Below are 24656 nucleotides of genomic sequence, written 5' to 3'. Positions count from 1 at the left end.
ATTTGACATGTAAGCTGACACAAAATTCACTATGACCACTTCCACTTGGATTCTATTTTCTTTCTACCATTTTTCGTATCGTTTGTTTACTTTCTGTTAGGTTAAAGAACGTGTTTTCTGGTTTTCTTTTACGATACATAATGTGGCTGATTGGAGCTATGTCATTTGTCACAGAATATGAGTGTTCCTGGCAACCCTGGAACGCATCGCTTCACGACGGGATATGACGTCAGAAATGCAATCAAATGTTGTGTTGGGTTGCCAGCATCCAGGCGGCAAAACGGTCGTTTTTGAATGGCTGTAGCGTCGAATCTACGCACCAACGAGAAAAATGTTACCGAGAAAAGTTCTTTGTTTTGATGTCCTCCATACGTTTCCGTGGTCTGTTGGCGCCATTAAAATGACACCCTGTATATATTTATAAACATGTATATAAACATATTAAATTGCTACATTTATAAACTAGCAAATAAATTCCTTTAACGACTGGTTCAAAATGTCAAGAAATTAGAAGATAGGTGAAATATTTTTTCATAAGTGTTAGATATTATTTTATTATTGCTTTGTATTAAAAATGATAATTACATTTTCATACTTTTATTGTGTTATGTTTTTATAATGGTCTAAATCTATTAATGGTCTCTCGAAAGGAAATATTTCCTTAAGTTATCAGAGTTGTAGCAAGAGATTTCAGCGCCCAGGACGAGAATGATTTTCGCACCCCTACACCAAATTTGCACTCCTCCCCCTACCTAGATGTAGCTGGCATACTTAGACATTGTAGAAATTGTATGTACTTACATATTTCTATTGAATCTGATGAAAAGAAAACTTTGCGTTCAAGAAATGTGGATGTTAAAAAAAGGACAGTCGGTTGTGCATCCTACACCATCTTTGATTGATTGATTTGGTATTTTAAGTCCACTTTATGCACAGTAAGGCTAATCGGGACTGGGCCTACAGTTTAAAGTGGGATCCGAACCACTATGTGCCCCCACATTAATGCAATGTTTTATTCCCGATGAAAGGAGGTGAGAAATGGAGGAGAAATAACAGGTCGGTCAAATTTATATGTTTCAGGGGCCTAGGGTGACAATGACAACCACCTTCGCAGATACGGCTCCATTTTTTATTAGTCAAATTTGATATAATTTTAAAATCTTATCTATGGCTGTAGAAGTACGTTTTTACCCCATGCTGTTACCAGCCCTAGAGAGAGAGAGAACAGGAAATGTATGCAACATTCACAGACAGGCTGACATCATTATTTGTTATTCCTTCTTTGTATGTGTCTATGATGTTATCCTTGTGAAGTATGTTTGAAGTCCAAATTAATTGCTTATCTTTGTTGTTATAACACAAACTCTTAACCTCGGAAAATTTTAATGGGGCCATTTTTTTAATAGAACAAGATCATTGGTGGTAATGTGTGATATCCCCTTCCGCCATGGGATTCGCACCCTGAATGTGACCACAAACACTATTACACAAACGGAATTATCCTTATAATGAAGAACATGTCTGAATGGGTAATTAACCCCAAGAAGAGGACATTTTCTCATCAAGACTGAAGTTCGAAAAAAGTCAAACCAGGGAGTAAATATGGTGAACTGTCCCGAACAAATTGGAACATTTAGTAGTTTCGCATAAATGGTTATAAAACTAAAATTACTAAATATAGTAGACTGCAGACTTCTGGAGTCTGCCTCTCCCCAGAGACAACCCATTCATTTATACAATAAGAAAATCTAAATTGTTTCAAAATCTTAAAAATTATCCATGTTTTTTTTTTAGGTTTGCATCAAAATATTTGATGGCTCAAGGGGGGGCGTGGCCCCCTTGGCCCCGCCTGGGCTCGGGCCTGACATGCTGCATATGTATTTTGTCATTTTATGTTTTTTCACGTTGCGTATGTGTTGAGAATGGAAGGTATACATGTTATAATTATATTTGGAATGCACATATGCATTTTCTGTCTTTCAGAAATACAGCTTGTGTGCTTGTTTTCCATTATTAATGTGAAATTGAATGTTTTGAAAAAATATTTCAAATCGTTTGTTCCATCACAAATGCTTTAGCAACGACATCAACACCCTTTTTGCGTAATTTACTAGGATAAGAACGTCTTTGATACTACTATTACTACTAATAATAACAATAATAATGGCATTATTTTCGTTGTTGATATTATTATTATTAGGTACGTTTATCCATGCATTTGCCCCCCTCCCACCCAAACAAAAATTCATGGTTGGGCCTCCGCCTTAACATGAATTTCTCTGTATATTACAACGAGGCACGTAGCCAGGGGGAGGGTTAAGGGAACTGAAGCCCCCTAAATCCTACAAATATCCAATTTAAATAGTGTAAAGTAGTAATTAATTTTACTTCCTTAGCAGGATTAAACATTAGATCCAAAAAATAGTGCATAATAGAGGAACCAGGTTATATATAATATTTATATTCTACCATTTGATCCAAAGAATAAATGGATCCACAGCTCTCGAAATTCATAGTTTTCTTTGCGAGATGTAACACAATGTAAAGTTTATGAGTAAAATTTGGCCCTAACTTTTAAAACTGTTTTTTTTGTTAACGAAATGTGTGAAAATTAATAAAGTGAATTTCAGTTCTCTAACTGTACAAAATGTGAGAAAAATAATGAACAACATTTAAGTTGAGTAATAATAATATTAATAATAAATTTTGATTATTTTTTTATTTTTAATAACTTATAATAGTTTATTGTTGTAAATTTACAATTATATCAGTGATAATAATTATCATCGTTACTATTATTCTTGCGAATCAATTTTTATCAGTGGTGTGCTCCTTCTTCAAATATTTCTCGCGACGCCTGTGCTGATAATGGATAATCCCCCTCCCCACAGGAAATTAAATTCTAGCTACGGGCCTTATTATAACTTATTATACAAGATGTTTAATCCTGCTAAAGGAGTAAAATGAATTACCACTATACACTATTTAATTTAGATATTTGTAGGATTTGGGAGAGGGCTTGGCCCCATCCTCCGAGTCCTCCTCCTTGGCTACGTGCCTGCATGCATGCTTTAGCCTCCACATCAAACACCAATCGACTTTCGGTAAGCTACACTCACCTTTTTCAAAAGTTTGGAACTTAATTCATTTGTGTTTGTTTTGACCACAACAGCCGCATGTTTTGTAATTTCAATTCAATTTGTAATTTAAGCAGGCCAATGGCAATAACATGTATTGTGTCTTAAAAAATTAATATATATTTTTAACAACGATAATAGCGAAAGGAAGGCAACAGTCGCTGATAATTGTAGAAATTGCCCCCAGTAGAGGAAAGCGGGTTGAATGCCTTGCCTGTTAGATGCAATATCAGCGGTCTCACTTCAAAACAAAATATTCTCTACTTAGTATGACGACATTGTTTTCAGTAAGTCATAACGCCATGTGACAATGCAAGGGTTAATAATGTTTTGGGTAGAAAGTAGATTTTGAAAAGGTGGTGCTGAAGGGGGAGCGAAAAATAAATTAACGGGATCGCAAGCATCCATTGGCAAACCGCTGGCGCCGCCCCTGCGTGTAATAAAAAGTTATTATTCCCTGATTGGATGAAGCTTTCGAATAAGTGCTTAGACAAAATAGAAACCACTAAGATTAGGAATAATAAAAATGACGATACATAACTTCATATTTGTAAAGTATACGGGTACCCTTAACCCTCCGTACCTCCACGAGAAAGTATAAAAAATAGCCACTTTTGAAGATTGTTTCATATGAACCATTGATGTTGGTTTTAGCACTCGGAGATGTATTGTAGTGGAGTATTAAGAGTTTTTTGTATTGCAATTTATTACGTCATCTTCATCGTCTCCATCTGCCTGTGGTATGAACTAAATCTGTGCAATTATGTATTAGACATTGCTTTTGTAGTGTTTTTGTAGAAAAGTGTTGGTTTTGAAAGTCATGACTTGACGAAAGAATGGCAGATAGATGTGAACGAAGTTCTGTTATATTTGTTGTTTGTATCTTGGAGCGGTATTGGAGATTGAAGGTTGGCAATCTTGGTGTGACGTCAGAGGCGCGAGATTTACTGCAGACGGTGTTTGGGTGCATATGACGGGTACGACTCATCGCACCAAAGAACTTCCTCGCAAGCGCCGTATTTAATTTTCTGACGTAAGCACAGTGTGCGAATTAACGGAGGGCGGGGAATGCGGGGATTCTCCCCCCCCCCCCCCACAATAAATTGTATCCCTGCCAAGGATGTTTGTATTCCCCTCAAGCAGCGGCGGCATCAGGATTAATCATCTAGGGGTGCTGAGGGGGTGCGGAAGAAATTTAGGGGGTGCGATGCTGAAAATAAGGAAAACATGAAACACTCTGAAAACCTTTCAAAACTGGGGGAGCAAGGTGTTAAAACTGGGGAAGGGGGCAAGGAGAGTTTCCTTTTCCTTGGTAGATAAGGTGCGGAGGGAAAATAGCAAAAAGCGGGGGCAACTGCACCCCTAATGGCCCCCACTGATTGACATAAATTACTGATTGAAATTAAATTATATGTGAGAAGTATATAACTTTAGATTAGCATTCATTTTCCATGGAGACTGTGCCCCCCTTGGCTTCCCCCTGGACGCCAATGATGATATGTATTAAGTCTTTTATTCCAAGAAAGTGGTCGTAGAGTGTAAACATTCAGATGCACATTGCAGTCTCATGGAACCATGTAGTGAAATACAAAATTAAATTAGGGCCTTCCCGATGGCGCAGTGGTAGCGTCGTCGACTTGCAATCAAATGGGCCCGGGTTCGATACCCGGGAGACACATAGTGGTTCGGATCCCACTTTAAACTGTAGGTCCAGTCCCGATTAGCCTTTGTGCATAAAGTGGACTTAAAACACCAAATCAATCAATCAACAAAGTGAAATTATCCTTGCCTTTAAAAACCGATTTTTGAACCTTTTCAATGTAACCAATGGAGGTACAAAATACATAGTACATTGTACCTTCCAATCTGCCGCTTCAGGATAAATCGCAACTTAGTTTTCGTTTAAAGTCTTTCTGCCAAACTATCCACATAATGAACTGTAAACTGTATTCATGAACATTGGGCGTCGTCCTAACAGTTTTTGAAAAAGTCTGAAATGGTACGTTTACTAGACATGTTACGTAGAACATAGAACGTATTAACAAGAAAAGATCCTTCACGTCACAACTCTCATCGCATTAAATAATTTCCCGAGCACGACCTGGTGATACCTTGAAATCAGCTGAAATTTTGTCTCCAGTGGGAGGAAGAACACGTAGGTGGAAAATAATCCGTTCATCAACAATGCAAAAAGGAAAAATGGAAAATAACTCTAACACTAAGCTACAGGCAATTATCAGAAACCACAAACAGGCCACTTGAAGAAAGTAGAGAAGAAACAAATCTTAACAACAATGCTGACGACAGAAAGAAAACGGCCGCTGATCTTTATACAGGAAAGTTTGTATATCGGCATCTCTTTCAAGTGTTTTCAGTTGAACGTAGGGGTGCTGAAGGGGGTGCGGAAGAAAATTAAGGGGTGCGCAAGCATCCCCTGGCACCGCCCCTGCCCTCAAGGAAAATTTAATTGAAAGCGTATGGTATACCATTTGTTAACACAAGTGAAAAATCATTCGTGAATATTCTTGGTTCAGTCATCAGAGATTTTCCTGTCGTAAAGTATACAGTCTTTTTAATTGAAGAAGGACACCATTCTAAAACTCACCAATCTCACCGAGCCGAGACAACATCACGCTGCTTTCAGCTTCAGTTTTCATGGCATAATGCTGATATTTCACAGGTATTAAGGAGTTCACAAGACACTTGTAGGTACGTTAGATGGGCATTCAGTTTGAAATTGGAAATAGAAATAAGGTTGTTTTCCGTGTTACTAGTTCGATATATCCTTTTGTGAATGATTTTGTCTTTTCCTAGAACAAGGGTGCCCATCCCCACCCCTCGAGGCCAATGGCGCGACCCACCCAAACATCGTCTGCAGTAAATCTCGCGCCTCTAACGTCACACCAGGATTGCAAACCTTCAATCTCCTTAGCTTTACTGAACACTATACTTGATCTGCCCCTCCTCCCTAAACAGGGGCCCATCGCTCAAGACCGCCACTAAAATCGTTCATCATAATCTCCACAAAATAAATGTACAAATACGTAATAATTGATGTCTTTTTGAATGAAATACCATGTTAAACTCTATATTTTTAATTGTTTAATTTTCGAAGAAACTTAAAGCTAGCACATTGATTGGTTAAATATAGTAAATTAAATTATATAAATTAAATTATATAAATATGCATAGCTATAAACAGTTTTTGTGAGTGGGTTTATAAAACTTACAATTCGAGTATTTAAGACAAATTGTTACACAACTTAAGATAATGATAGATAATTCAACCTTGGCAAACAAAATAACATTCTCCAGCCGTATGATCGATTCAATTATTGTTTCACGGGACATTATAGAACCCTAGCTAGAAATTCTTAAGTTCATGGCTATAATATAATACGGACGGTTCCTCTTTCAAAGAACTCACCCCTCCCAGTTTTCTTGGGGTAAATATAATTATTTTACTCATCAAGAACAATAATTACGTGGATTATATCTTCAGGGCAAATTTAACTTGTTAAAATAAAATTTCCCTGTGACAAGATATTAGAAATACGGATTCGATTAATTTTTGTTCCAAATGATGCAGCATAGCAACACTGTAGTGATGTTATTAATGAATATCGAGAAAAATGCAGCTATAGTATAAAATTTTACATTCACCTCAGTAAAGCGCCAAGTACGCATTCTCGGAACACGTGATTGCGAGCGAAACGAGCAATACATTTTTTACGTCCATTTCTTTTCAGGCTTTCAAGAATATTATTTTAATGGGGTGTCAGTACTTTCTTAGGATCCCGAGATATTTAGTCTTTTCCAGCTTCTCCTTTGGCACGTTCGGGGTCGAAAGCGTGTGGATTCCATATCGCTAAATACAGTTTCTAAAATTTAATGTTCGAACTCTCTCTCCACTACAGAAATCCCTTGACAATCTAACATTTAACACTTTATCAAGAGCTTCCTATCTCACAGTTTAAATTTAATTCTCAATCCTACCACCAAAATGTCCATTTTAATTTTAGACTTACTGTTGATATTGAGGAGTGGAAAACAATTAAAATAATTCCAAATCCAAATAATTAATTCTCAGTCTCCACACCAGAGTTTCCGCAACAGTCTAAGACAATAGTAATACACAAGAATTGGATACCCCCTCAATTTAATGCTCAATCCCCCTCTAACTAAAATACCCGCTATAATCTAGAACCTAGAGTTGGATACTGTGCCCTCCCATCGTTTTTAATTCAGAATCTCCCCAGAACCCATGTGTCAATTAAGGCCTAATATGTAAGAGTTGGATATTCCCCCTCCCCCTTTTTCGATAATACCCTTAAACACTTTCTTTTCTTCATCTAATATACACTGCTCACAAAATGTTTGGAATATTGTTACATTAGGCACAACAAGTTTGGAATAATACTATATTAGGCAATAGATAATAAGCACTGTGGCGTATATAGGCAAAGAGACGAGAACGTCCACCAGACAGATACCATGTGTTGTTGCATTCCAAATCCGTGTCTATCAACTATTGTCTAATATAACAATATTGTACACTTTTTGTGAGGAGTGTATTAAATATGGTGCGTTTAAGGTGTAAAATGTTTACATATATTTTGGAAAATATATAAATGTTGAATTTTACATTATTTGAAGGGAAACCTCCCCCCCAAAATCCCGATGGCGCAGCCTGCTCCATAATCCCTGTCATAGAATGTAAATATACTTTTTCTAAATCACATGTAATGTTATCATAAGATTTAATGACTTAGGTTGATACGTTCAAGCCTGTATTATTATACTATTAAACGTATTGTTATATTTATTAATAATAACTTAATAATAATCAGCGGTGAACGATGAGACTCGGCGAAGTACACAGACTCCTCTCAGGTACAGGGATAGTGTTAGGCAAAGACAACATTCACAGCGCAGAGAAATAAAATCACATTACTGCAGTATGTATAAACTGTAAGGTTTTATTCTTTATTTATTGCAATTTTAATGCAAATATACTGGAGACGAAGGCGAGGATTTCGCTTTGTCGATGAATTGACTCAACTAAAACGTATAAACTCAATGCGTGGCTATCGGCAAGCCTATGATCACATAGACCTAGCTTGCGCCCCGAACTACCACACCAAGAGATATGCAATAATAACTGAGCCAATATTTGCTCTTTAGCCTTTTATTTCCAAATTAATCCTTAGGCTAACTTTATTATTTAACGTAGAATGGTTGCAGTATTGTGCATAGCATCAATGCAGCTATCGGCGTACCTATGATCACATAGGCCTAGCTTGCGCCCCGAACTACCATACCAAGATTTATGCACAACACCGAGGAGTTCTTTTTAATTTTAAAAGTTTCGTCGTTCCGTGGCGAAAAAGTGTGATATTTCTTACGCGATATCCTCGCTGTTATACTATTTCGAGAACACAGATTCAAGTACTGATGAATCACTCACTATTTACAAGAAGATTCTACCAACAAAACTGACATCTATGCATGTTTAGAAATACAAATTCGTATAGTGCACTCTCTCAACCAAAGATACATTAAATTACCCATAATGTAGCATAAAATACAATAAACAGTAAACAAAAGATATACATTACAAACAAGGTGCATTATTACATATAATAACAAAGAAATTACGCTTTCCTTCACAAAAATAAATACATTAGTGACATATTTTCTACTGGTGACGTCACATAAAAATGTGGATCATATCATTTGCCCCTTCCTTTCGGAAACTAAGTTTCAGGAAGGAAGTTATCTACCTGGAGGAAACTTAGTTTTAAAGTATAAACTCTTTATTTTTATCCTCCGAAAAACGCACCAGTTTTAGGTTATCCAAGTTAACCTTACCATATAATTCTGTAGTCCTTGGAATTTGCAATGTCGCAACATTTTTTTCCACTTTGTTCACTAGATAAGGTCCTGTCCACAACATAAATAACTTTTGAATGGTCCTATCTAGTGAGGAGCTTAAGGAATGGTTTTTAACCATCACGAAGTCTCCAACTGTCAATGTCTTGGCGTTTCCCTTCTGTTTTATATTCTTCGACAGTTTCTTCTTCTCCCTGACTTGGGCTAAGAATAATTTGGACTTCCAATCCGGTTGGGCTTCTTCCCGTTCGGGCTAATTGAAATGTGTTAGGATCTCTCTGGGTATAGGATGATTGAAGAATAGTTCACCAGGTGAATATCCAGTAGTTTCGGAAATAGAATAATTAATTAACCAAACAACCTTTGATATGTATCACGACCAAGTCTGATGTTCTCGATAACAAAATAAACGAAGTAATCTGACTTTCTCTTGATTTGCTCGTTCTACCATGTTCCCGTTTGGATTGTAAGCTGTTGTGCAAACATGATGGATACCAAGTTTTTTGGTAAATTCGTGCCACTGCTTAGAGGTAAACTGAGCTCCTCTGTCGCTCAGGGTAAACGTAACGTTTGGATAGTGAGCAAAATATCATCTCTGAAGCGTGTTTATAATTTCTGTGGAGCTGGCAGTCCGTAAAGCATATGCGGAGACAAAACGTGTACCCACATCAATAAGGCTCAAGATGTACTGGTATCCATTAGACCGAGGAAGCTTCCCAATCAAGTCCAGAGAAAGCATCTCATGAGGTTGCTTGGGACTGATATGAAGGGTTTCCTTGAGTATCCCGAATCTGTCTTGATTACTCTGGGCACAAATTTCACAATCTCGGATGTACTGTATCACGTCATCCTTCATGCCTTTCCAGAAGTATCGTACTGCAATTCGCTTCAATGTCTTGGATACTCCAAAATGTCCAGCTTCATCATGAATTACTTTCAACAGAGGTTGCTTCATTACCACCGGAACACACAATTTCCAAAGGGACTGATTATGCGATCCTTTCTTAAATAAAATCCCTTCCGGAATGCAATAGGAACGATTCAATCTGAGGTTAGGTTCCTGAGAATTTAGAGATTGGAGTAAATTTTTGCAGAATTCATCTTCAGATTGTGCCTCTCTCCACTTGTCGACGTCATCTATTTCTCCTCTTTCGGCCCACAGGTAGTTTATTCTGAATGTCTGCTGGCTATTTTCAGGATGAATCTGGGGTATATCATCAGCAAGATACCGAGATAAAATATCTGCCAGATCGTTTTGGCGACCAGAGACGTATACTATTTTATACTGGTACTGTTGGAGTTTTAGAAACCAGCGAGTCAAACGACTGTTCCAGTCACGGGCGTCTTGTAACCATACCAACCATTTGTGATCACTGTAGATAGTGAAGGGCCTACCTTTCAAATAAACAGCATACTTCTCAACTCCAAAGATTATGGCCAAATATTCGTTCGTTCTCCTTCAGTTTTCGGCTTGCATACTGAATGACCTTTCTCTCTTCACCATCCATTTGGAAAAGAATACTACTCAATGCTTTCCCAGAAGCATCACATTGGATACAGAATTCCTGTTCAAAATCAAAATCTGGTTGTGCTAATTCAGCATCTCTTACAAGTTCATTCTTCAGTAGCTGGAAACTTTGTTCTTCCTCGTCTCGAAAAATCCAACGTTGATTTATACCTAACAGCTTGGTGAGCGGTTCAGCTTTAGCTGCAAAATTTTCAATGAACTTCCGCCTCCAGTTGGCGAGGCCAAGAAATTTCCGAACATCATTTCTACTTTTAGGTTTAGGAAATAACTTAACGGCTGAATTTTTGTCTGGTTGGATTTTGATAGCATCTCCAGAAACAATGTGACCCAAGTAGGTAATTTCCTTTTTGACAAATTCACACTTTCGCAGCTTTACAGTCATCCCCACTTCTTGGAGTCGCTGCAACACTTCGTCCAGATGTTCGAGATGTTTGGAGAGTTCTTTGTCGAAAATCAGCAAGTCATCCATATATTGAGTTAGATACTCTTCGGTTTCAGGACCAAATACAGCATGCATGGCATCTATGTATTTTTGAGGGGATTTCCCCCCTTTCCCCCTCCATATGTACGCCGAATGTGCATAAGTTATATATCGTCTGAATCTGTGATTCATTCTGCGTACAACGGTATATCTTTCATATCTCTAGGGCATTTAGTTTCTGAGCTATAGTCATTTCAAAGTACCGCTGCATTTTGAAGCTTGAATCAGTGGCCATTCCTTTTGGGGGTTACAACTGAAGTTACATTGGTCATACGACAATGATGCAAATATTTTTCTGTTTCTTACATGCCAGCGATAATTTATATGTGCATTTTGAACTTTTTATATCCTTTTTCGGGGGGGCGGGGGGGGGGGGCGAAAACCCATTTTTTTAAAAAAAAGTATTTTCAGGGGATTTCCCTCCATTCCCCCTCCATATATACGCCGAATGTGCATAAATTATATATCGTCTAAATCTGTGATTCATTGTGCGTACAACGGTATATCTTTCATATCCCTAGGGCATTTAGTTTCTGAGCTATAGTAATTTCAAGGTACCGCTGCATTTTGAAGCTTGAATCAGTGGCGTCCCGACCATTCCTTTTGGGGCATAACTCAAGTTACATTGGTCATACGACAATGATGCAAATATTTTTCTGTTTCTTACATGCCAGCGATAATTTCTATGTGCATTTTGAACTTTTCATATCCTTTTTTTCTGGGGGGGGTGGGCGAAACCCCATTTTTTACAAAAAAGTATTTTCAGGGGATTTCCCCTCTTTCCCCCTCCATATATACGCCAAATGTGCATAAATTATATATCGTCTAAATCTGTGATTCATTCTGCGTACAACGGTATATCTTTCATATCTCTAGGGCATTTACTTTCTGAGCTATAGTCATTTCAAGGTACCGCTGCATTCTGAAGCTTGAATCAGTGGCGTGCCGACCATTCCTTTTGGGTATCAACTCAAGTTACATTGGTCATATGATAATAATGCAAATATTTTTGTGTTCCTTACATGTCAGCGATCATTTCCATGTGCATGTCGACACTGTCATGTACTTTTTTCTTGGGGGGGAGGGTGGGGGAACCAAATTTTTGGAATTTTGAGAGTTAACCCCCTCCCCCCGCCACATATACGCCGAATTTTCAAAAATTTCATATAGTCTGACTCTCTGGTTCATTCCGCGTACAACGGTATATCACTCATCTCTCTAGGGCAATTAGCCTCCGATCTACACTCATTTAATTGAAACTCTGCATTTTACTCAAAATCGGCTAGGGCAATAGAGGCTTACTTGTGAAAAAGGCCTTGGGCGGCAAAAGGTTGATAGTAATAGTATCAAAGATGTTATTTCCCTATTAATTACGCAAGAAGGGGGTAGAAGTCGGTGCTAAAGCATTTGTTTGGAACAAACGATTTGGAATATTTTTTCAACACCGTCAATTTCACATTAGCTAGTAATGGAAAACAAGCACAGAAACTGTATTTTTGAATGGCAGAAAGTTAATGATAACGATAACTCCATTCCGAAGATAATTCTTTTTGTACATAAACATGTATAACTTTCATGTACAACATATGTTTTACACATACGCAACATGGAGCTACATAAAGAAAGAAAACACATATGCAACATTCTAACAGTAACATTGTGAGCGAAAAGAGCAAGAAAATTTTAAGAAATGTATTTTTATTTGCATAAAATTTGAAATCGAAGGGGGCAATTACTTCTTTCCACCCTCTGCGGGTGCCCTTGGCCGTCAATGTTTGCCCCCCTTGACCTCCCCTATTTGCCCCTAATGGAGTGCAAATAATATCACGGAGCGCCAAGGTATTCTCTCTCACACAACTTCTTCAGCACCCATGGGATACTCACGCCGCCCCCTAGCTACGTCTCTGAACTTGCCGAAAATGAGAAAAGGAGATAGTGCGAGCGAAGAGAGCAAGAAAATTTTACGAAATGTATTTTTATTTGCATAAAATTTTTAATCGAAAGGGGTAATTACTCCTCTGTGCATCTGTAGGGGAGCTACAGATGCCCTTGGCCGTCAATGTTCGCCTCCGCTTCCCCTTCCTAGAATATACTTCCGTCGAAGGTTGGGGGAGGGAATGCCCCCTGCCCCCCTGTGGTTGGGCCACTGATGCTTTTGTAGTATTTTTATTGAAAAGTATTGTATTTTTAAAGTCATGACTTGAAGAAAGAATGACAAGTAGATGTGAACGAAATCTGACATGTTTCGTTATGTTTGTGGTTTGTACAAACAACGCCAAAGGTAATACTAGACCGCACAGCGAAGTGGGTTTAAAACCCTGCGTGCTTCAGGGCAGCTTTGATGAGGCACCTGAATTGTCTCGAACTGAACCAGGAAATGGGCGATCTTTAATCCCCAAGGCCATTCTGCAAAATGAAGGCCAAAGGGGGTTTGTGTGTGGATTTGCTGGGTGATGATAAGTGAATACGTTATTGTTTCCTGTTTTCGTTATTTTTCGTTGCTTTGGTACCTCCGGAATTTGAATGACGAATAGATTGATCTGATGAACTGACATACACGAAAAAGCCAACCCTGTGGCAAATTGGTTAGCGTAACGCGCTTCAAAGTCAAATAGCTGGGTTTCGAACCTGGTCTTCATCCCAGCTCCACCTATCACATATTTAATCTATATCATCGCAATTAACGGAGAGTGGTAGAACAATTGCGTGAAATGACAAAAATATAATCTTCGGTATTGGCTTCTGAGTTTGAAGCATTGTTGTTTCGTCAATCAACAGCAGCGATAGAAATGAAATGATTCTTGTTCTAATGAATAGAAACAAGAGAAGAGAGACAGGTATTCCTTGTATTTTCGCAAAAAACTAATTTCTGGTCTGTGGTGATAAGGATCTCTATTTAGTGTGCGAACTATGTTTAAAATAAATTCATGTTAATTCATGCAGATGTAACCCATTACGGAGGGCCTTCACGATGACGTAGTGATAACGTCAAGCCTTGGAATCAAAGAGCCCTGGGTTCCATACCCGGTGGAGACACAAAGGTTTCGATCCCACTTTATACTGCACGCCCAGTTCCGATTAGCCTATCAGTGCATAAAATAGACTTGAAACAAAAACCCAAACTAATTAAGAACTTGTCGCCAAATGCTGCCTATATCAAGAATGGTAAAATCGAAAATAATTTCGAAAAGCAACAATACGCAAAGAACCTCCAATCCCCACTGGCTTAAAACATGATACTATTCGTCACATAAAAATTATTATTTTAAAGTTCAAATTCTGAAATTTGCAGAAATTTGCAGGCTTGAAATTCATTGTTTCTCTCAACAATTAAGTGCTTTCTGTACTTTGCACTGCTGTAGCTCACACAGAGCTCTAGCTCTTCGTGTGAGCTTAGATTAAATGTGATAGAAGCTTATCTTCAATCCTTCACACAACTTCTCTATTTGCTTGCTACAGGTTTGACATCTTAACAGAACTTCTATCGAACATCGCTCATGAAATATATTTTACCTATCAGCTCTTATTTCACCTTCTAATTTTCACATATATTTGTATTTTTGTTATTTATCGTCGCTTTTCTGTCACTTTTAGGCAATCGCAGCGATGAAGACGAGTGAAGATATGATAAATAGAACATTCAAAGAGACACCAATGCCCAGACCAGTATTCGAACCTAGGACCCCTGACGTAAAATCGTCTAGTGCTACCACTCAGTCAATTTTCACATAGGAACTTACACTTACACACCTCTTCATTTTGTTCTACCTGCTATAACTCTCTTATAGTAAACACTAACCCCTCATTTCAGGTTTATCTAATATTTATAATTATTGCTCTGTAGTAAATGATAATCCTATTAAGCCTTGTCAATCGTATTCCGAAATCCCTGTTAGAGGATGGAAACGTTACGTGTGTAGTGTTATAGTATAATAAAGTCTCCTTTGGTTACCATTTTTAGTGTATTGAATGAATATTGCATTTTCATTTCGTGCTAAGGCATATTTTCTTTACCTAGACTTTTCATTTAAAAAATGTAGGTCCAGTGTATATTAGTCATTGTCAATTCGAGCCAATTAAAACATTTTGCGTTGTTGCGAAAAAATGGATGTAATGAATCTAAATAGAGAAAATGCAACTTGTGTATCAAAATTGCCATGCCCAACTGATCTCCGAAAGTAGTGTTTAGCACGTCAGTAGTTATGTACCCCCGTTGAGGTCGATAAATCAATTGATTGGAAAAGATCGATCAAAGATCAATTGATGATGTAGGTGTGGGGGCAAGCAAGGGTATTGTTTTGAGTGATGACGTCATAAAATGGGTGTGGCTTAATTTGTGAGGATGATTTTGATTGGTGTGACGTCATAAATTGGGCGAGGTTTAATTTTGTGAGGTGGGTTTTGATTGGTTGATGGGGAGGAGGAAAAGTATGCGACGGTGAAGATTGGTTTTCTCGGAATTGGAGTACGTGTTTCCGGTGTCTGAAAAGAGATGGTGTTGATGAGTCAGAAATTCTACGCTCTCCTACATGCTTTGCAGAGAACCCTCCTTCCAGCACAGCATTCAACAGACTTCTAAGGATACCTCTACCGCTCCGACTGTGGGGGTGTGGGAACAAAGTCCCACAACTGAACGAAACGTGTTAGTTTATTAGTAATATTAGTAATGTTTATTCGCTGAGTTTTCTCTTTTTTAACATCTCCACCATCCGTTCCTCTAGCTCTTTCCCCGTTCCTCCTGTTTTCTTATTTTCTGCTCTTTCATTTCTTACGCTTTTAAATAGTTCCATCAACTCGAAACAGATTCTTAACGATAAATGCGAGGGTACATATTGGACTCTCTGTATGTTTTCTACAAAATCACCAAACACTGCCGCGTTTCTTTTTTTTCAATAATGAAGCTGAATATTTTCACCAATGTGTCCACCTTCGCTTCAAAATCTTTACACGTTTCTTCTAGTCGGCGCAATAAATCTTCGGCCAACCCGTTTTCTTCGCAGAAATTGACGTAGCTGACTACATGCTTTTCTACTTGTCGTGCGTGAACTTTGCTCCACAAATTTCTTCTCTCTTCTGTTGTAGTCCCCGTCTCCTCTTTTACGTCACCATACAGTAGACTGAACCCTAGTGGAAGTGTAGTCATCTGAAAATGGACAGAAAATATATTAGTTTTATATATATATATTACACAAACTGTAATCACTGTTATATATTAATTCACACATATTTTCAGGAACGTAACATGCAGCAAGGGGAGGCTCTGCGAAATGCTTTTCATGAATATCAGATAGGAGCAGAAGAAGAAGAGCACTTCGCAGAGCTCACCAGGGATGTTAGGAGGTGCCTGGAGGAGCAGGCAGAAATCAACCGGCAATACGAACAGACGTTGGCAGTATTCGGGGTTCGGTGTAACCTCAATCGGCAAAGAATGGAAGACACTTTTCGTCAATATCGCCAAAGGTAATTATTTTAATTTATTTCTTATAACATTGTATATTTTGACATGGTCCGACAACCTATCGACTATCCTTGTAGCTCAATTAGGGACAGATATATCGATTTGAAATTTTCGCAAAAATCGAAAAATAAAATCGAAAAATTAAAATCGAAAAATAAAATCGAAAAAATAAAATCGAAAAAATTAAATCGAAAGAATAAAATCGAAAAATTAAAATCGAAAAAATTAAATCGAAAAAATAAAATCGAAAAAATCGATAAATCGAAAAAAGTTCAAAATGTTTTGAAAACGTTTAAAAAGTTTTTGAACAAAATTGAAATAAAAGACCCTCAGTCACAATCCCGGAATCTACACATACCCCAATTTTAAGGCTGTAGGCCTCCTGTACTCATGTTTCAAAGAACGCCCTGTTGCGGCCCTGTTAGGCCTCAGTAAAACTTACTGCAAATAAGCCCCGGTTAGTTAAATTGGTTTCACATACATCTTCACCATTTTTCCGATTATATGTCACATACCAATTTTTCCTTTATAGCCAACAATATCTACATGGAACAGAATGTATTTTTTTAATTATTATATATTGTTTTTCAGAATGGATCGACGCAATGTTCGTAGGGCCGACAACCTGCTCCTACTGCTGCCTCCTGCGGTCCTCAGGGGCTATGTTCGTCCTCCTTCTCCTGATCTGGAAGAGGAGGAAGATCCGCCCCTCATTAATTTAGTGCAGCGCGAGGAGGAGGAGGAGGAGGGACATCTTACGCCTCCATTACCTCCACCTAGAGGAGAGGACCGGGAACAGCCAACCCCCCCACCATAGGCTGTACATTCTCGATTTCCAAAATAAACCTCTGCTGCCATAGGTAATGTTTTTTTTATTTTCTCACCTTTCAAGTTGTATCGTTTTGTGCTTCCGACGTGTCGGTCTCCTCTATGATATCCGGGAATTCACGCTGCTCCAGGTGAAAGGCGACTCTGTTGATTCTACAATGGAGATGATGATTCTGGTAACAACACAATCCGCTAGCCCCTTATATATCTTTCTTCCGATCTACGTTATCAATACATTCCGTGCGCATTCGTTCGCGTAGAGCGTCCAACGCCCACGTGCCTCTCCTATCTTCTTCCTGTCCTGGTACACTGTACACACTCAACTCTTCCGAGAATCGTACTTTTTTTACTCTGTATAATTTATCTACATCCGTCTTCTCCGACACTTTTTTCTCCTTATGCTCTTTCTCCATCACGTGCTATCCTACATGCTTTGCAGAGAACCCTCCTTCCAGCACAGCATTCAACAGACTTCTAAGGATACAACACACCATTCTTCTGTCACACTCATTCCGGAAACCCATATCTCGACATTTCCAGACCACCGCTTTCATTCTGCTCATTTCAACCATTCCGCACATCATTCATCCGGTCCATGCATATCACTCTCAACCGTCCACACACACACATATCGCTCACCAATTCCTGGAACCACTTAACGATAATCTTTCTCGCAACACCAAACCGATTAACACCAGACATCAAACATTCCTCATTCCCCGAAACCCTATTCTCATCCCACACAATTTCTAGAACTCGAACACTCAACACTTCAACGTCATCTGCTCGAACATTCACCAGACCCTGAAATAATCTCCCGACAAAATTTCTTGAAAAATAGCCCTTAAAACACTTGACTCAAAACCGCAAAAGCAATTACCATTCCAAACCCATTACAAAAACCACATCCATTAATTCTCATAACATTTCCTAGAAACAACACTCAATAAACCCCATTTTCCAAGGCACTTAACATTCACCGCAAGGCTTAAAAGCCTCATCAACGCCATTTGTTTTCAAACGCCGGAAATTCCGAGAAACCGTCAAACACTCGCTCTCCTCCAACAACCAATCAAAACGATCCTCACAAAATTAAACCCCGCCCATTTTATGACGTCACACCAATCAAAATCATCCTCACAAATTAAGCCCCACCCATTTTATGACGTCATCACTCAAAACAATACCCTTGCTTGCCCCCACACCTACATCAGCAATTGATCTTTGATCGATCTTTTCCAATCAATTGATTTATCGACCTCAACGGGGGTACCTAACTACTACGTCACGTTTCAAGTGTACTCCATATTGCATCTTGTATATGAACGAGATGTGTTCCTCCTCTCAAACAATAAGTGGCTTGTCCTCACCGAACGAAGGGTCTCACTTATAAATTAAGTGTCCGAAAGCAGGTATTAGGCTTGAGCAGAACAGAAAATATCCTGAGCAATTACAAATGTCATAAGTCAGTTTATGGCCGGGAGTTATTGACGGTCTCCCCACCCTATCCGCTTTAGATTCCGGGTTCGAGTCCTGGTTGGCAAATTATTTTTTTAAGTGTCTCTTCATAAATTTATTCTAATTATTATCTATCTTCATAGTTTCGATTACTTATAAAAGTGACGTAAAAGCGATGCAAGATAATTACAAATAAAAATAATTGTAAAATGAATACAATGTCAGAACTACATAAAATACGAGCAGAAGATTCATCTTCAAACAGACATTTGGGGAGAATTGTGTACACGGACAGCATGCTCCCGAAAGTTGCCAATCCACAAGCAGCATGGCCTTCGATACTGGAGTTGTGCTTGTCAGGAAAGTTTGCTCGACGCTCCTCAAGCGTCTTATCAAGAATGCCTCGGTGCTCGCAGCATTGCCAACTTTTTCTGTCGGGAAAATCCTTTCCCTCCTATTTAATCTGCGGTCGGCTGTACTTTTCAGCGGTATTGGAAGTATATTAGACTGAAGGTTGGTAATCCTGGTGTGACGTCAGAGGCGCGACATTTACTGCAGACTGTTTAGATGCATCACGGGTATGGCTCATCGCACCCAACACCTTCTTGTCAAGCCCCGTAATCAACTTCTGACGTAAGCGCGGAATGCTTTCGTGTTTAAGTTCTGCTTTTTAGGTTCAAAACTCTTAGCATAAATACACTAGCCTTAATATAACAACGATAACATTTAGCCTGACGTCACGTGAGAGACGGTACGTGACCAAGAAGGTGTTGGAGATTTGTGCGATGAGTGCCAAATGGTACGTGGCTTTTGTTTCGAAGGAGGGCGTGCGACTACAGTGTGCTGTTTGTCAACCAGACTTGCGCAGTATTCCGATGTATTCAGGATTATTGCCGGGAGACGGAGATTTATGTCCGTGAGTTGCAGGAGGATGGTTGACTGGGAAAACGAAATGTGTCAAGTGCAGCAGAAGACATCGCAGGAATGGAGGGACGAAGTTTAAAATAGGGCAGCGAGCAGAGGGTGGGTTGTTGGAATTGCTGTTTAGGTGCTCCAAATACAACTAGGATTGCTTCCCTCTGCAAATGGAACTGAGTCTGAGATGCGTTTCTTCAATTATATTTCTGTAGTCTTGTGCAGTTAACCTTCGTCCCATCTACTTTCAAAAATTATGTATTTTCGTTCATTTTGGAAATGGTTGTTAGGTTAGGAGGGTTAGGTTTAGTGGAAAGAGTAATTTGACACCGTTGTTATCTCAGGAGTGTTATTTTTGCTGATGTGGACGAATTGTTACGGAAAGAAGGAGTGAAAGTAGCCAGGAATGGGAGTTTGTTTCACTTACGCGGGAGATCCTTTGGGATTAAATATCTCCGTCATTTGTGTTTTTCTGCAAGCTGGATCCACTTTTATGTTACGCAAAACATCGAAATCTGTCGATTAACCCTAAGTTAGACCACAAGGGTCTGTCAGGCCCACCACCTCTATCTTTTCTAGATTTCATGTGTGAATTTTTTTAATGAAAAATTGAAAATGAATTACATTGATCCTCGTGAAGTTTTCTGTGTTACGTTTGTTCATAAAAGCATAAACGCAATGTAAATAAGAGGCCAGATGCACGTGGTGGGTGTGCCAGGCGCCATTTTTGAATGCGTGCTATTCGAGGCATGCATGCCAGTGACAGTGTACAATTGGTCGCTAATGATAATATTTTTTGTAGTTACCATAATTTATAAGCAAATACCTATCTCTAAACAAAAAGACAAAGAAAAAGTTATTATAATTTTTGTTAGTTTTATCGAATGTAAAATATTTGTGTGACACTCATGCAATAATTAGTTATTTTTTCATTGATGATGGAAATTTTTGTATTTATTATAATTATTAAATAATAGACATGCATAATGAACAACGGAAGCATTGATTCAACAAAATGGTTTCTGGAATTTTACTGACGAAAAAGGTGTGGGCTTGTGAGGCACCCCAAGGGGGCAGATTCATAGAAACATTATTATTATTATTATTGCTATTATTTTCGTTGTTGTTATTATCGTTATTGTTACTACTACTATTGCTGCTGCTACTAGTACTTGGACGGCTACTACCACTACTTTACAAATAATAAAATTCAAATCGAATTGAAGATACTTTGGCGTTGTACACAAGTTCAGACTCGAGTCTATTATTTAGATAGAAACAGGATTCGCCTTTCTTCCTTTCAATAAGCATCTCTCACTTTGTTAATGAACAGTTCTTTGTATGTTTTTTACTTTTTCATAATGCACAGCTATCAACCAGAGTATTTCAATGTGCTGTCCTTTATGTACCTCTGATCCACGTTTTTACATACCGAAGGTTACTGTATAATGATAATAATAATAATAATAGTTCCAGTAACGTATGGCCTGCAAGTCGCAGAAAACAATATATTTTGTTATAAAGTATTGCTTCAATATCACCAGTCGAATTACATTACCTCTTTCCAGAAACTTTTGGTGGCAAGTGCCCCTTGCCCTCAACCCTGCGCGCGCCCTTGTCCCCCTCCCCGCTAGGTACGTAAGTTTGCCCTACAGCACAGGTAAGCAAGGGCTAAGAAATCATCGACGTAATTCTCGAGAGGGAACCAGGTGTGCCCGCAGGGTTGGGGGATTATTGCGCAGGCTGCGCAGTCGACATTTTGGGTGGGGGGTTTCCCTTCAAATAATATAAAATTCAATATTTATATATATATTTATATTTATATATATAAACTGTATAAGGATATTTTCAAAGAAGAGGAAGGGAGTTAAATATCCAACTCTTACATAGTATTCCTTAATTGACACGTGGGTTCTGGGGGGGGGGAATTATGAATTAAACGTTGGGGGGAGAGTATCCAACTGTAGGTCTTAGATTATGGCGGGTATTTTAGTTCGAGGGGGATTGAGCATTAAATTGACGGGGTATCCAATTCTTGTGTGTTACTATTGACTTAGACAGTTGCGGAAATTCTTGTGTGGAGACTGAGAGTTAATTTTTGCAGAAGGCAATATCCACTCCTGAACATGAACAGTAAGTATTGACACCCCATTAAATTGATATTCTTGAATGCCTGCAAAGAAATGGATGTAAAATTTTTCTTGCTCGCCTCGCTCGCATTCATGTGTTCCGTGAATGCGCGTTTGTCGCTTTACTGAGGTGAATGTGAAGCTTTATACTATAGTTGCATTACAAGACATAAGCGATATTCGCGATATTCATTAATAACATCAGCCGGTTCCTGTGGCGGAGTGGTAGTCTGCCTGCAACTCGTGCAGGGAATAGTTCGTAGCGAGCTCCGCTCTTCGCGTAAGAAGGCTTAGTGATCGAACTGTCCGAGTTAGATAGAGCCGTATACGGTTTGCTAGTGATGTGTCAGTGTTTTTTTCCTTTGGAGTGCAAGCGAGGTTTTGTTTACAATTACCGAGAGCCAGTGAAGATACGATGAAATAGATCACGATGAATACACAAAGAGAAAACACCTTGAATTTTTTTTTCATTGATGTAAAAACGCGACCCACGTCATTGGATTTTCATCGATGGTTTCATGATGTCTACCAAGTGCCTACGAACCAAGTGCTCAGTTTTGAAATGGATTACTTTCGTAAGTGTTTGTACGTGAAATTTACGACAAAAGTGGTAGGAGAACGGTTACTAAATGATTTTGGTGCTGAGGTAATCTATAGTGACGTAGATGGTGACCATAAAGTTGAAGTAGAATGGGCCCACCAGCGACATGTAATTGTCAGAATCCATATAGTCCCATCTGAATTAAGTGCAGAAATGATAAGTCGCGTCATGAGGTCTTATGGGGAGGTGTTGAAAATTGACGACGAGACATACTCTGCGGATCACATTTACCCTACTCGAACTGGACGTGTCTTGATTAACCCTGGAATAGTACCTAAAAAAATCTATGTTTAATGGTACCTATACGTCCCATAGACGTACACATAAAAAAAAAGTTACTATACCCTCTATAAATGATTTAACTTTTTCCATACTCTTCTCGCTGCATTTTAGATACTTTTTATTGTTAATGAATATAATTAAAATAACATTTTTCCGTAAACTCATACATTTTAAACATTTATAAACTAGGTTGCATAGAAAGAGTCATAATATATATGCAAATACGAGTAGGTAACTCGAACAGCAAGAAAATAATAAACAAATAAAGATTATACTTAGGTACGAGGGGGTGCTGAAAAGTTCGTAGCCCAACCCTGAAGGAGTGCACGTGGAATGATGAAATTTTACAGTTATTCTACATACTCCCCTCGAAGTTCAATACACTTCCTTGCACGGTGCTTCAATTTTTGCAGACCAGTGAAAAAAAATTCTGAAGGCTGTTCCACACACCACTGTTCCGTAGCACTAATCACCTCCTTATCAGATCCAAAATGGCGTCCTTTCAAGTGTTGTTTGAGTTTGGGGAATAGGAAATAGTCTGACGGAGCTAGATCTGGGGAATAAGGGGGATGATCTAGACATTGGAACCCTAGATCATGCAATGTCAGTTGTGTTTGCAGTGCTCGATGGACAGGGGCATTGTCCTGCAGGAACAGAATTCTTTTTTTCATTTTTCCGCGGCGTTGCACTTTCAATATGTCTTTCAATTTTGTGAGTAATGCAGAGTAATACTCTGCATTAAATGTCTGACCCTTGGGCAGGTAGTCTATGAGTACGACTCCATCCTTATCCCAGAAGAATGTTGCAAACACTTTCCCAGCCGACTTCTGCCTCTTGAACTTCTTGGGGCGAGGGGAACCTGAGTGCCGCCACTCCATTGACTGTTGTTTCGTTTCAGGATCGTAGTGGTACAACCATGTTTCATCCATAGTTAATATTCGTGACAGAAATTGGTCGGCATTGCGTTCAAAATGGGCAATGACTTCCCTTGATGTCCTCACTCTTTCACGCTTTTGATCTGCTGACAGATTTTTGGGAACCCATTTTGCCGAGAGCTTGCGCATGTCCAAGTCATTATGAATTATGGTACCAACGCGTTCCCGAGAAATGCCCATAATCTCTGCCACACGTTTTGCTGAGATTCTGCGATTTTCAAGAATAAGGTCATGAATTTCATCCACGATTTTTGGGACAGTCACTGTTTTTGGTCTTCCTGCACGTGGAGCATCATCTGTTGAAAAATCGCCACGTTTAAACTGTGCCACCCACTTCTTCACCACTGCATATGATGGAGGAGAGTCCCGTAATGTTCCACTGATTTCCTCATGAATTTGCTTCGGCGACTTTCCTTGGTGGAACAAAAATTTGATGACAGCTCTGATCTCGATGTTTGTGAAATTCGCTGGCTGGGCACACATGATCACTTCAGGGGCCTGAAAAGCACAATAACAATTCCGTTATTAATATCAAAAATTGCATGTGTACATACCAAGATATGTTCTTTAAAACTGTAAAGTTTTATCATTCCACGTGCACTCCTTCTGTGTTGGGCTACGAACTTTTCAGCACCCCCTCGTATAAGACAATCCCTTTAACTAGGAAATGGATGTAAAAGTATTAATGAAGAATACATGAACTAAAATTTACTCTCTATCACTAACAAACAGTCATTTAGACTAGCCACAATAACTAGAAAAAACTTCATGAATAAAAATGTTCACTCCTCCTTCCACATCCAGAACAGTAAATAGTTACAAACAAATCAGTCTTTAAATGATCATTTTTTACAAATGTGGCAAACGATGAAAGAATGCTCGCCACAGATAGGCTTTTTGCAGTTACAGCAGATCATTTTACTCATCCTTCTCTTTTTATACGAGCAGTAAGTACAGTACTGCCTCTTTCCAGATTTCGCTGCAGGTTGAACCACAACAGGTGGATCCACAA

The sequence above is a fragment of the Lepisma saccharinum genome, chromosome 15 (assembly GCF_977018435.1).
Source record: "Lepisma saccharinum chromosome 15, izLepSacc3.1, whole genome shotgun sequence".
NCBI classification, from domain to species: Eukaryota; Metazoa; Arthropoda; class Insecta; order Zygentoma; family Lepismatidae; genus Lepisma; species Lepisma saccharinum.
This window is presented reverse-complemented; position numbering follows the sequence as displayed.